This window comes from Juglans regia, chromosome 5 (genome assembly GCF_001411555.2).
Source record: "Juglans regia cultivar Chandler chromosome 5, Walnut 2.0, whole genome shotgun sequence".
Classification (NCBI taxonomy): domain Eukaryota; kingdom Viridiplantae; phylum Streptophyta; class Magnoliopsida; order Fagales; family Juglandaceae; genus Juglans; species Juglans regia.
This window is the reverse complement of record NC_049905.1, coordinates 18,660,442-18,675,812: the sequence shown is the minus strand read 5'-3', so window position 1 is coordinate 18,675,812 and position 15,371 is coordinate 18,660,442. Positions and strand designations below refer to the sequence as shown.

General features: G+C 39.4%; 1 long non-coding RNA gene across 1 annotated transcript; it reads right to left on the bottom strand.

Annotated features, from left to right (window-relative positions):
- Positions 1 to 2,090: 2,090 nt before the first annotated feature.
- LOC109001060 lies at positions 2,091 to 2,437 on the bottom strand. The gene is made up of 2 exons (XR_001997826.2): positions 2,398 to 2,437; positions 2,091 to 2,248 (listed from the first exon to the last, which is right to left on the bottom strand). It is a non-coding gene; the product is annotated as an uncharacterized LOC109001060 (long non-coding RNA).
- Positions 2,438 to 15,371: the final 12,934 nt, after the last annotated feature.

The window sequence follows — 15,371 nt, the reverse complement described above, 5'->3', positions numbered from 1 at the left end:
CAAAATATTATGCAGCCTGTAACTTACATCTTGTTTAAAGGAGGTAGTTCTCATTTGATAATTAATATATTATTGCTGATAGCTCACAAAACCATTTGATAATCAATATATTATGCTACGAACTGTCCACTTGGCATTTTAATTGCTTGAATGGCATTTTAGTTACTTTTGCATGATAGTTTTTTTTTTTTTTTTTTAGCTATAAAAACCCACCTGCTGAATGTCAATTGGTTGTCTTGATAGTTAATACTAATTTTCAGAATGGGAAACGAGAAAGAACAACCAACTACGTAGACATTATCTAGCTCAAATCCCTCATTCGAGGTATGTATGTTATATGATTTAATATATTAATAACATTGGTATTTTTGAGTCGATATTTATTTTCAAAATATATCAATAAATTTATCTAATAACATGTTAGGCCAGAAAATCAACTAATCGAAACATCCCAAATTACATGCCTGGTTACTTTGGAACAGTGTCTACGTGGTTACCGACTTTTCTACCATATCCAGTTGGCAACCAATATCCAATCAACATACAGGTTGGCTTCTTTGCACCTATAAAAAAAAAAAATAAGTTGGCTTCTTTGTAGGAGTTTAATTGCATGCTTTTTGTGTTTATTGTAGAATGTTGGTTACCCATTTCAACATATCATGGAACCTCCGACTCCTATCAGCAATACAAACTCCGCCACAAGCAGAATAGTTGGTTCAGAGGATAATATACCTAATGGTGGGGAAACTGAAGCGCCATGTGGATCTCCTAGAGCTGAAGAATGTACTGAGGATAGACCAAGTCCTACGGAACTTGATGATGGCAGTGCTGAGAAATCTCAGAATGTCCAAGTGGATGATGATGATACAATTGAGGAGTCAAAGTCGGGAATGGAGTTTAATTCCTTTGAAGATTTATTAAGTTATTATAAGGAATATGGTAAGAAATGCGGGTTTGGGATGATGACAAAACGGACTGAGAGGGGAGAATATGAGTTTGTTAGATAAACTTTGTGTACTTGATGGACTTCGTTGTAATGATTGGGTTGGATAAATTTGTTGTGGATTGGATGCTTTTTGTGTATTTGAGGGACTTTGTTGTAATGATTGAGTTGGATAAATTTGTTGTGGATTGGATATATTTTGTATATTTGAGGGACTTCGTTGTAATGATTGAGTTGGATAAATTTGTTGTGGATTGAATATATTTTTGTGTATTTGAGAAACTTTGTTGTGTATTTCATGGTTGCTCTGCTTTACTCTTGGTGTAGCACTTCTAAATAATTTTTATGGCAGGCTATCATGTAATGCATATAAAGGATTTGCATGTCATGTGATCTCATTATGTTCTGCATCACAAGTTTTTTAATCATCGTGTTTCAAGTGGTCCTACTTCAATGGTGAGGGACCATACTCAGAACCCCGACCAAAAACCATCCATCCATCTACATAGAAGTGGAGGAAAATAATAAAAAAGATGCCAATTTTGTTAGATGGAATTGGTACACATAAGCTCCTATAGTGTCGCCAGCTCTGCTCCTTCCTCTCCGGAAATTGAGCATACTCGAATAAGAAGTCACAGTAAGCCCCCCCAACCTGCACATTTTACATACTTTTTCACCACTCACCATTCTCTAGCAACCATAAACTGTTTATCTAGCAAAGATAAACTGCTTGTAAAATATACATAAACTGTTTCAAAGATACACACAACAATTCTCTATCAATCTGTTTATGTTTCACAACCATTCTCTACCAATCTGTTTGAAATATACATAAACTGCTTGTAAACTCCCAAGTATTTCATTTTGGGTTACCATTTCTACAAGTCCAATACAAATCACACTGCTCAAGCCCTCATAATCTCCACAGGTTACCATTTGAGGGACATGCTTTAAGTCCAATACAAACTTAAAACATGTACAAGTCTAATACCTAAACATAGAACTAACAACAATCACAAATTACTTATATAACACTAGGTAAAATACATGTACAATCCCAAATAACACCATGTGGACCTCATATGTTAAGCCATTGAACATGCCAGAAAACTCCACGGTGATATACCCGCCACCAATTATTGCTCTATTTGTAGGCTTTGAGGGCAAATCAAGGGCAGCATCTGAATCTATTGCATATTCACTTCCAGGAATTTCAGGGACGAAGGGGCGACCACCTACTGAAACTAGTATGTGTCTTGCTGAAGATAGCTTCCCATCCACATCAACTGTGTGCGGGTCCACAATCTGTGGCCATTTCATTGTGATTAATGCATCACTCGCAAAAAACCAAAGTATATATCCATATTCCACAAACTAATAAGAAATGAAAACTAAGAACCAAGAAAGAAAGAAAACTATGTTAATGTCTATATGAACTCAAAGCGTCATCCCACCTTTCCACGACCTTCAATTAATGTAACACCAGCATTTTTAAGAGTGTTCTTGTAGATACCAATTAGTCGCTGCAACTCAGCATTCTTATTAGCAATCAAGGTGCTCCAGTCATGCTTGGGTTCGGCCTCGTATTTCCATCTGAAACAATGACTCTCTTCAAATTCATGAGAATATTTAGATGCATACACTAGAAGTTTCTTTGGCACACATCCACGAATCACGCACCTACATTACAAAATTATGTTAAAAACTATTTACATGCTCATTTATTTATGTAAGTAAAATCATCCAAGGCAACACTGAACCCAAAAGAGAGGATGAAGTGGACTTGGCCAGCCAAGCATGTAAAGTGCAAAGGAAAGATTGCCGTTGCCAATACCTGCTCCGCACAGGCTGAATGGTCAAATGGTTAATTTTGATAAACTTTTACGTCCAAGGTAGAACATTTCACCCCCGTCAAAGGTATGGTAATTCCTCACACCCAGCTACCAGCGTCTCCTTCAACGTCGCCGTGCGCATCCGGTCCCTTTCTCTGCATCTCACCGAAGATCCGAATCCCGAACTCGAAGGTAAGAAACTCAAACCCTATCCTATTTTATTTTGTTGTGATTTATATTTTTAATGGAGATTGGAGGAAGGATGGGGTTTATTGGAGATGGAGGATGGAATTTTTGTGAATTGTGTGCTGTGGAGCTTAGATTGTGCATGTGTTTTGGTTTGAAATTTGAATGAGTCCGTGAAATGCATGTGAATTGTGTTTGTTTTCTCATTTTTGTAATTATTTCGGTTTGGATTGGAATTGATTGTGTAATTAATTTGGATTGGAACCCCTAAATTAATTTAGGGCTCAAATCCGAAACCCTAAATTAATTTAGGGGTTTCAATCTTTGAAACCCCTAAATTAATTTAGAGTTTCGAAATACCCTAAATTAATTTAGGAGATTCAAAGATTGAAACCCCTAAATTAATTTAGGGCTCAAATCCGAAACCCTAAATTAATTTAGGGGTTTCAATCTTTGAAACTCCTAAATTAATTTAGGGTTTCGAAATACCCTATGTTTATTCTTAAAATGTAGATGTGAATGATAATAAGACTATTGAATGTATAAAATATCGCAGTGCAACAGATTCTCCCCAAAATACCCTCGCATGTGTTTCTGATAAGATGACATTTTCTGTATATTAAATTATAAGAAACCATCTTTGAATAAGCAGTCCATGGTCAGTGGAAAAAAATGCAGTGGCAGGAGAAAAAACTTTGGATCTAAATCTTACTGTGTAAGAGAAACTAAAGTCAGTGCTTGACCATGAGTAAACTTCTGATTCGTAAAAGAACACCAACTTTCCTACATTGCGTCTTGTCTCCTACAAGTCATTAAAGATAAAGGCAACACCAAAACAATAATATATCTCATCACTCATTAAGGCTATGACAAATTAAAAATAACCCTGTGAAATCTTAATCCAATATGCACCTTCAAAGGATGACTGACTGTCTTGCACAAAACCTGAGTTCCAGCACCAGCGTTCAGGTTTAATTGTATCTTTTCCTTTTTCTGAATTTTCTTTCCAGCAGGAGTGACATACTCAGGAAATTTTCGGTTCATTTAAATTTTTTATTGTTTGGGGTATGATTTTTAGTTTTTTGGAATGGGTATTTTCGGTTTCCTTATAGAATTAGAATGGCTTCATTTTTTTGTTGGATGTGGACTTTTCTACCTTACTTAAATAAAGTTAATTTATTAACAACATATAGTGTATTTGTTGTTAATATACTTTATTACATTTATAACCAAATGATAGTGTGATACTTTTTTTTATTCTACTTTTCTTTTATGTTCATTATATAGTTGTTATGTTTTCTATTATTTCAGATTTCTTGTTTGCTTTAGTTCATGGATATGCCAGCGGATTCGAGTGCGAGCTCTCCTTTTCAGGCCGAGGGCACCCCTACCCCTACCCCTACACCTACACCTACCCCTCCTACTCATACCCCTACCCCTAGCCCTACAGCACCTTGCCCCGCCCCCAAGCCCAGTAAGAAACCTGCTTCAATAGTTTGGAGTCATTTCACCGAATTAGAGGGTGGTGACTCAAGTAACACCCAAGCCAAGTGTAACTATTGTGGCAAAATTTATGGATGCCACTATAGGAAACATGGCACCTCTCAATTAAAGGTGCACTTAGAAGAGCAATGCAAAAAAAGTCCAATATTAAGATCATTACAAGATAAAAGCCAATCTAGGCTAGAAGTTGGACTTCAAAAAATGGCGGATGGGACTAGTGGGGGTGCAAGTTTGAGGGGGTATACTAAGTATGATCCCGATGAGTGTAGAAGACATCTAGCTCGTATGGTCATAATGGACGAGCTACCTTTTCAAATTGTAGACGGGAAAGGGTTCCAGCGTATTCTCACTACTTGGAACCAAGGTTTAATATTCCCTCTCGCCACACGGTGGCAAAGGATGTAAAAAAGCATTTTTACATTGAAAATGAGAAGTTGAGGGGTCAATTGGCGGATCAATTTGTTTGTCTCACCACTGACACTTGGACATCGATCCAAAATTTTAATTATATGTCTTTGACTGTGCATTTTATTGATTGCCATTGGACATTACACAAGAAAATTATAAAATTTTATAAAATCACCGATCATAAGGGTGAGACAGTTGGGAAGGCCTTGGAGGCTTCAATAAAAGAGTGGGGTTTGAGCCGAGTTGTTACAGTCACAGTCGATAATGCCTCGTCTAACGATGTTGCATTAGGACATTTGAGAACTTATCTTAGAGAGGCAAATAAGACACTTATGGGTGGTGAGTGTCTGTATGTGAGATGTGCAGCACATATTCTGAATTTGATTGTCAGTGATGGTTTGAGAGATCTTCATGACTCTATTGCTCGAGTTAGGACTGCTGTGAGATGGGTGAGATCTTCTCCTTCAAGGTTGGAGAAATTCAAGGTTGCTGCGAGATCTGCGGGTCTAACATCTAAGAATGGTCTTTGTACTGATATGCCTACATGATGGAACTCAACATTTCTGATGTTGGAGGCAGCCCAAGAATATAGGCTGGCATTTGCATTATTGGGTGATGAAGACATCTAATATGTAAAATATTTTGATGATCACGGGGGATTGGGGAAACCCGTAGCTGATGATTGGGAAGTTATAACTATTTTTGTAGACTTTTTGAGGCTTTTTTACGATATCACCACGAGGCTATCTGGAACTTTGTACCCTACATCCAATGTTGTATGCCAGCAAATATGTAGGGTAAAAGAAGAATTAGATGACATGGTCGCGGGTGGTCACATTAGGCTGCGGGAGATGGCATTGATTATGAGGTCAAAGTACGACAAGTATTGGAGAGATTTAACTAGGGCTAATATTTTGTTATATGTAGCTGTCGTCTTTGACCCGAGGTATAAGTTGGATGGCATGATATTTGAATTGGGCCTTGCGTACGGGCAAGTATGGGCGGAGCTTATTGCAGCAAGGGTTCGGGAAACCCTTACTAGATTATTTGATGAGTTTTCCACCATGCGGGGTGGTAATATTGCGGCACCTACATCTACCCCCTGAGCCTCAGGCTCACAGTTTCCTGAAATCGAGAGTGGGAAAAGGCGTAGATTGGAGTGGAGTGAGAGGTATGAGCAGACCCCCATCCTCCGGACTTCTGTAGAGGCTCAGTCAGAGATAGACAGATACTTAGCAGCAGAGATTCTACCATTTTCACGAGATTTCGATATATTAAGTTGGTGGAAGCTGAATGCTGTGAAGTATCCCATCCTTGGAGAGATAGCCCGCACACTTTTGGCCATCCCTGTTAGCACAGTAGCCTCAGAGTCGGCCTTTAGCACCGGAGGACGTGTATTAGATTCATTTCGGAGTTCATTAGCTCCTGCCACTGTGGAGGCTTTGATTTGCACGCAGAATTGGATCAAGGGAACTCCAATTCATGTTCCGGATGTTCTTGAGTATGAGGAGGCCGACGTCGAGGAGGAGGGTGATGATCAGTCTGGATCTGGTATTTATTCTAATTTCTTATTTTCATTTATTTATTTTCATTTATTTATTTTCATTTAATTGGTATTCATTAATTTCATTTCAAATTTAATACTTATAGTGATACATGAGACGGCGTCTACGGCTACCTCCGATGCAGTATGACTTTTGTATTGGACTCACCATTGCCATGGTTTGCATAATTTCTTCCCTAATTGTTTTTTGCATTTAAAACTTTGTTTCATTTTTATAACTTTTTAATTCTAATTTGTTTTATTTTTAACTTATTAATATTTCAAGGTTTTTTGACTTATTAACTTTTATTTTTAACTTATTGATTTTCAGTCTCACAGCAATCGACATTCGACACAACTCAGTGAACTCACAACTACGGCTCCACCCCCAAATTTAATTTTCTTAATTTACAATTATTGTAATGTTGCTACAATAGTTAATTATACAATTTGTAATATTTATTTTTTTTAGAAGAGTTTGTAATAGTGTAATAGTTTATTAGTTCTCTTAATTTGTATAATTGTAAACTATTTAAGTATTTATTGTAAAATACTTAATATCTAAGTATCAAAAAAAAAATATTTCTTTTCTGTTTTTAAATTTATATTTTTTTTAATATAAATAATGGGCCCAAAGTGGCCCAAAACGAATTCTGGGCCCAAAGGGGTCCAAAAACTGATTCTGGGCCATTTAGGACCCAGAAAAAAGTATTGGGCCGGAGGCACAATACCATGTGCGGGGTGCGGACGGGTGGGGGTCCACCCCCGCACCCCGGGCAGCGGACGGGGGACCCCACCCCCGCCCATGCGGGGGCGGGGTCCGGGGAAAAAAAATCCCCCCCCGCATATGCGGGGGCGGGTGGCGGGGGAGGGGTGGCCCCGCCCCGTAGGGGGCGGGTATCACCCCTAGAAGAGAGGGATGGAATGCGGGGGTGAAGAAGAGAATCGAACCAAATTCATTAATTCATACGGCGTCGTTTAGTATAATGCCACGTAGACACTGAGGCCGCAACGGGAATAAGGCGCTGTTGTGTTTAGCATTTTCGTATCCAACAAAGAGAAAGAAACCATACATGCATTTAGGAGGTCATAGACCCAAAATGTATGCTAATTTGATCTTTAGGATTTCTTTGAATTTAAGAATTAAGAAAATTCTAAAAAATGTTGACCTTAGTTGCCAAAAATGACTTTTCATTAAACAAAAATACAACTCATAAGAAAAACATAGTTATTCATTTTAAATTGAATTTCCTTAAGAATTATTTTTCAACTTTTAAACGACTTTTTGTTTTTGTTTTATGTTATTTCTGTTTTTTTAAATATGATGCATGCATACGTGTCAAATATTTATTGGTGTTGACTAGGTACTTTTAAGAGTTGACTAACGAAATAGTGACCAAAAGATAAATTAATCAAAGTAAAAAATATAATTATCAAAAAGTTCAAAATTAAAACTTAGAGGCTAATTTATTTTAGAAACAAACCATAATGACTATTTCAGTATTTAACCCTATTCAAGATATAAAATGCACTATCTGATCAATCAGTATAGTTGGAGAAGATAAAATTCAAAATAAAAAGTAAGCATTACTTATTATAAAATAGATCAGTTATTGCCTACTGCATAATATAGCATCTACTGGTGTCTATGGAAGAGAAGTGGAAAGTTAATTGCTTGAAGCTAGCAATTCCCATACTCATGCTGTGGCCAAAAAGCATCACATGAGTAAGAACTAGAAGGGTGGAAAATTACAAAAAATCAACTATATAGGGGTATATATCATTATTATATATATATATATATAATAGTATATACAAGTTTTAAATATATAAATTTCCGATTCATTTTATAAAAAAATTAAAACACACCATTAAAAGTGTGAAAATTTACTTTTTGTTGATGCTTGTGCATTTGGACTTAGGTTTATCCCTATAATTCCTAATATATATATATATATATATATATATATAGAAAATGTTAATTTGTTCCCTCACTTTGCCCGCTCAATTTGACCATTTGTATATTTAATTTTTTTTTACTTAATGATTAAAAAAGTGATTTTTAGTATATTGATATATTTTTTTATTTTTAAAAATATTTAAATATGTCATAAAAATATAAAAAGAAAAAAAAAATACACATTTTGCCTATCGGTCAAATTGAGCGGGATCCTCTGAGTGGCAGAGTAGCCCGACTCATATATATATATATATATATATATATATATATATATATATGAAAATGATAATATGTCCTCTCATTTTACCTCTTCATTTTGACTGCTTATGTATTTATTTATTTTTAAATCTTTCTTACTTAATGATTAAGGAATTGACTATTAATGTTTTGGTATTTTTTTTTATTTTTTAAAAATGTTTAAAGATGTTTAAAAAATGTGAAAAAAAGTAAGATTTAGCCTAGGGGGCACGCCCATAGCAGTCACTGCTTGTAATACCCTACTCATTCTTCTTACGTACGCTTCTTCTTTCTAATGTATGTTTGTCTTTATGAAGTAAGCAAATTTCGAGGGCATAGATTTTGTAAATTGTCTGCCCCTTCTATCTAGCGACTGTGAGACTCGTTATGCGTGTCGAACCATGATGACGTGTCTCAAAAAATATCATGTGACTTCTAGGACACGCCCAGTGTTTTAAATATGCTGGAAATATTTATAAAGAGTATTTTCATTGTTATTGAATTAAGATTTGATCTTAAATACGACAATCATAATATTATTGAAGAGCTCCAAAAATATTATAATTGCCGGAAATCATTTTAATATTATTATTAAAATGATTTCAATTATTTAAAATATTATGAGATTTAAATTATGTTGAGAACTTTTATTAATTAAATGTTTTAATCCTTTTAAATATGTTAAGTGAGATTTCATCATTTTATTAATGATGAAGAAATATTATTTTATAAACTAAACTTAGTTTAAAATAATATTTACCTTAATTCCTCTAAGTGTTTTTAATTAAGTTAACGTTTACGCATTTTCAAATCAGTATTTTAATTCATCATCGTTAGATCGTTGTGTAGACCCCAAGACGAAGGGACTAGGTTAAATACCCAGACCCCCTTTCTTTCTTTATCACTTTTCCCCAGCCCTCTCTCTCTCCTCCCTCTCTCAAGCATACGCAGTATGCAGACTCCCTCTCCACGCCGAAGCCTCAACGCCCCAGCCCGGCGCCGTCGTGCGTCGCCAGTCCTCACCGCCGGCACCACCAGCTCCACCTCACGCCGGCGAGCCTCCCTAGCCCAGCCCCTCTCCCTCACGCTCCCTCTTCCTCTCTGCTGGAAGTGTAAAGCCCGAACGGGCTTGGTGTCCATTGCGCCACCGTGCGCCGCCCAACGACGCCACCACTCCCTCGGCAGCTTCCTCTGCCACCGGCCACCACTCTCCCCAGCAAACTCGGCACCTCCCATGCAACCACCTTCCCTCCGTCGCAAACACGCACGCACAAGGAGACCCAACACGGCTTCACCGTGCGCGACCTCTAGCGCCGCCGTACACGGCCACCCAAGGCCACCCAGCGCCACCATGGACCTCCCCTTCCTCCCCCCTTCCTCCTCCACGTGACCCATGGCTAGAAGCCCCTCTACACCTCACAACTTCTTCCTCTTCACACGCACTGGTTGCACACCGTGCACCGCCACCCACAGCTAGTAACCACCACCTCCAACCTCCTCAGGCCGCCACCAAGCCAACCCAACCTCCCACGGCCCTGATCTGCCACCCGCGAAATCACACACACACTCTCTCTCTCACCCATGACTTCTCCTCCACGGTATGGCCAGATCTGCCACCGTGGCACCACCTCGACGCCACCACGAGATCCACCGCACCTCCCTTAGCCGAGCCCTAGGTCCAAACCACCACTTTATGTGATGGGTAGTCACTGCACGTGATGGACAAGCACTGCGTGTGATTGACTGCCATTGCACACAGCTAGATCCGCCGTGTTACGCTCCTTACCACCATCACAAGGCCACCACGAGCCCTTCCAAGACCACACATAGCTATCCAAACGCCTAAATAGTTAACGTACGTGGGTTAGCGGCCACGTACGACCCTTCCGACATCATCGGCTGTGGCGATCAACGAGCAACGCACGGGTTATCCCGTCGATGGTATAACCCTCTATCTCTCATTAATTATGTTAGATATTGATTAGTTGACTAGGTCGTGGAATGTGCTGTTAGTATTAATGGAGTTGTGGTATTGTGATGTGGTGCTGTGTGATGAAGTGTTGGGCATTCTGTGTAGTGAAGTGTTGGGCTTGTCTGAGTAGTATGGAGGTGTATTGTGCCGTGTAGTGCAATGTAATGTGTTGGGTGTAGATGAGAAGTGTTGTGGATTGTGCCATGTAGTGTGGTTGGGGAATATGTGTTGTATTGGTGACGTGGCAGATGGAATGGGAATAGTACACGCTGGGTGTACTTTGTGTGTGGCGTAATGTGTGACAAAGAGAGTATATGTAAAATATATCCTCCTGACGTAGTGTGGAACGGGATGAGTACGAGTGGAGTGTACTCAATGGCGTAGTGCGTGTGAAAGGAGTACACGTGCAGTGTACTCCATGTGGTGGAGTGATGCACCATATAGCGGATATGCCATAATGGTGATATGTCGTAGTGTGTATGAAGGGAGTACACGATGAGTGTACTCTGTGTGGGGTTTGGTATATGTGGGGAGTACATGTGGAATGTACTCTATGTGGTAGAGTGATACTCCATATGGCGGGAATGCCATAATGGTGATGTGTCGTAGTGTGTATGAAGGGAGTATACGAGGAGTGTACTCCATGTGATATAGTGATGCACCATATGGCGGGTATGTCATAGTGGTGATAGAGCGTATGTAAAGGGAGTACAAGTGAAATGTATTCCATGTGATGGTGTGATGCACCATATGGCGTGTACACCATAATAGTGATGTAGCGTGGTGTATGTGGAACAGGAAGAGTACATGCTGAGGGTACTCTGTGTGATGTGATGAGTGTGAAAGGAGTACACGTGGAGTGTACTCCATGTGATGGAGTGATGTACCATATGGCAGGTATGCCATAGTGGTGATGTGGCATATGTGAAGGGAGTACATGTGGAGTGTACTCCATGTGATGGAGTAATGTTCCATATAGAAGGTATGCCATAGTGGTGATGTGGCGTATGTGAATGGAGTATATGTGGAGTGTACTCCACGTGGCAGCGACACTCTGCGTGGCGTGTCGTAGAGATAAGGATGGTTATGTGATTGATGGGCGTGGAACGTGATGGAACAAGTACAAGAGTGCGCAACGGAAGTAGTTTTGGTGAGGCTTGTAGTCTAAGGTGACGGGTGTCACCATATTGGACTTATGGCTGAGAATAGGTGTGAAGTAGCGGAACAAGTACAAGAGTGCGCAGCGGAAGTATGACTGGACAACGTCACGAAGTGACGTGGTTATTGGAAGTCATGCTTATGATGGGTGAAGTGTTAAAGTGTAGGAATGGCATAAAGGGAACGTGACGAAATGTCACGATGTGACGGGAGTATGTGAGGAACCGTACTTGTGATAAGTCAGGAGTTGACGTAGCAGAATATTGGGTAACGCGACAAGGTCACAGTGTAGCTCTGGAGCAATCTTGGGTTATGTGACGTGACATAAGGCGTAGTTGTGAATGGAGTCTTGTCGAATTAAGTGTTGGGATGAACTGTCAAATGGGACGAGTAGCATGAAGAGTCATGCTAGCCGGGTTAAGAGAAGATTGATATCGGAATATGGCTCTTGTCCTTACGAGCAGGTGATCAACATGTTATATGTTGATCTTAGGTGATAAAGGGGTAAGGCACATGTGTAACATGATGAGACACATGTGTCGGATGGATTCATCATATGTAATGGGTAATCTGTCATGAGTACAGTTACACGGTGCTTGAGCCTCCGAGTTGGCTTAGAGCCGTGTGGCTTGTATGGATGGGAATGGGGATTTAGTGCGGGCTAAGATGCATGAAGGTAGTGACGGGTGCATCGTTAGGATTGGGATGCGTGATTCCATCGGTCAGAATCATGCGTCGGAATGTGGTTGTAAGAAAAGTAAGACGAATGTCTTAGTGTCTTAATCCTAAGGTAAATCATGGGTTCACTTTAGTGGATGAGCACTCGAGACAAGACTTTGAGTTGGAAGATGTGGTGACCGTAAGTGGTCCCCAAAGGGTTTAACATAGTAAAGGGCACGTAAATGCATGGGATAGAAGGAGAGTGTTCCAAGTATAGCGTAGTTCTATTTATAGTTCAAATTGCTTATGCATTATATAGAGAATGACGCTAAGGTATGCGTATGCATGTAGGTTGCCATCTGACAAGCACATGAATGGACTGAATGACATGCAAGTAGCATGGAGTCCAGGTAAGTGTTACGTTCATACTCTTCTAGAGTCTTTATAAGATAAAAGAAAATGAAAACGAAAGCTTTTCCCTTATGACGCTTTAAGAAAAGACACGAAAGACGCTTTAAGAAAGAAAATGCTAAGTGTTCAAATGTATAAGTATGTACGGCCCCTCCTTGGCAGGCCTTGTTTACGCACCCAAAGTATTAATTATACGCATGTGAATGGATGACTATACGTTGTATCTATTGTATGTATTTTCTGAGAAAATCCACAAACTGATGAAGATGCATGAAGGGCATGACAACGGATGCTTTTGTGGATCCTACCAACCGACGCTCTCAAGCACGCCACGGGGTGATGCTCATGGATGCCATGATTGACGACGTTCAAGGTGACGCTTATGGGATGCCACGAAGGCTGACGTTTAAGCCCATGTATGTTCTTAAATGAAGTTTTCCACGAACGAACTATTAAAGAAAGGATAAAACTGAAATGAACTGAAAGACGAAAAGACCATTTTCGGGCTTACACCCCAAACGATATTTTCTTACGAAAAGAAATGTTTTCTCATGAAAAAAAAAGACTGTTAAATGAAAGAAAGAAATGAACGAAAGCTCCAACTCTTTCGAGCTGACATGAACGAATGAATGAAAAGCAAGAAAGAAAGAAATGAAAGCATGAATGTATGAAGATACGTAACGGCCACATGAATGAATGAAAGGGTACCAATGAATGGGCAGATTGCAATGCCGGATAAGTAGTACTGGAAGTGCACCCAGTGCTGCCCCCTATGAAAGGGATTCCCAACCCGTGGCCACGGGCGAAATCCAGGTCCAAAGGAAGACCGCTAACCCCAAACACACGGGGCGTAACAGTTTGTATTGGCCCATGAAAGTGATAAGAATGAATGGATGTATGCATGCATGTACGAACGCACGAATGCACGAACCTTTAAGAAATGAAGGCACTGACGGGGGACACGTTTTAAAGAAAGGAAAGCCTTTTGAAAGAAAAATCCCGTCTAGTGACGTTTTCAAAAGAGCACACGTATGCATGTAAACATGCACGAACTCTTGAAGAAATGAAGGCACTGACGAAGGAAACATTTTACGAAAAGGATGCTCATGTTTAAAAAGAAAAAAACTCCGTCTAGTGAAGTTTTCAAACAAACGCACGTATGACATGTATGCATGCACGTAATAGTATATACGAGTGATGAATGCATGAATGAAAACTTATGTTGTTATATTTTAACCATATGGAGTAATGCTTACAAGTCTTCGACTCATTTTAGTTTTTATGCATGTCCCTCCCCCCACAGGAACTGCATGATCAGGACGAACACAGCCCATGGGGAAGAATACGGAAGTCTAGGCACAAGTTTTAAACGTATGAGATGCCTTTTATTGTAAAAATTAATGTTTTCCGCTGTAACCCTCTTTTATCCTAAAGCACATTTTAATTGATAAATGTGGAGTCTAGAACCCTGGGTATGTAAGTGAAAAGTTTTAAATTAGATGGTAATTCCCGTCGTCCTTTTATAAAAATATTTTAGAAAAAGTCCCACCACAAAGACGGGTGTTACACTGCTGGGTAGCACCCTAGTAGTACCCATCAAAGAAATAATTCTATATAAATTCTATTTATCATACTACCATTCAACTCTCACCATGTAATATGTGACACATTTATTACCATTAAATGATAAATAATTATTTATCATCCAATGATGATAAATGTGACATATCTAACATAGTGGAATAAAAATAAGGTAGAATTATTTATCATCTAATAGTAATAAATATACTATATCTTATATAATAGAATAAAAATAAGATGAAGATGTGGTGTATAAAATTACATATATATAATTCTTTCTTTCTTTTCATCGATCATGTCTCCAGAAAAATCCAACTAACTTTGCAATCTCTTCTCAGTTTTCCTTTCTTCTGCTGCGATTCTTGGTTTCGTTCTTTATCCTGTTTCTCTCTCTCTCTCTCTCTCCACCCCATGGCTGACGATAAAGAACAAGATCAAAACGAGTCTCAAGGAGATTATGATTCCAATGAAGATGAGGAGAAGATGAACGAGTTCAGTACTTCATCTGGAACCACGGATAATGGTGACGACGGGAAGCCAAAAGATATTGAAGAGCGTATCTGTCATGACGTTTATGGCAAAACATTTAAAGATGGACATGCTTTTGGGGGTCATAAAGGATCTCACAGTCGGACAAACCAAGATCAAGTTCTTTCCAAGAACATCGAGAAAAGTGATCCTTCGGCTTTGGATAGGGGTTGGAGGAGGGTTCAACCTCCCCAGCCACCCCAGCCACCCCAGCCGCCCCAGCCCCCGCCTCCGGCTGTTGACATAAACGGTTCTAGTTCGAGCAGTTCAGAATATGTGGATGATAGTAGCGGTGGTTCATCAACAGATTCAGAATTTACGGGGTACAATATTTGTATTTTGATTTCTCTGTCCAACTGGTCCAGGTCTGACGGAAAAGGGCGAGAAGGCATAAGGGCACCTTGGGCTGCCGAGGTTCACTTGTCTATTACTCGAAAGAATTCTACTCG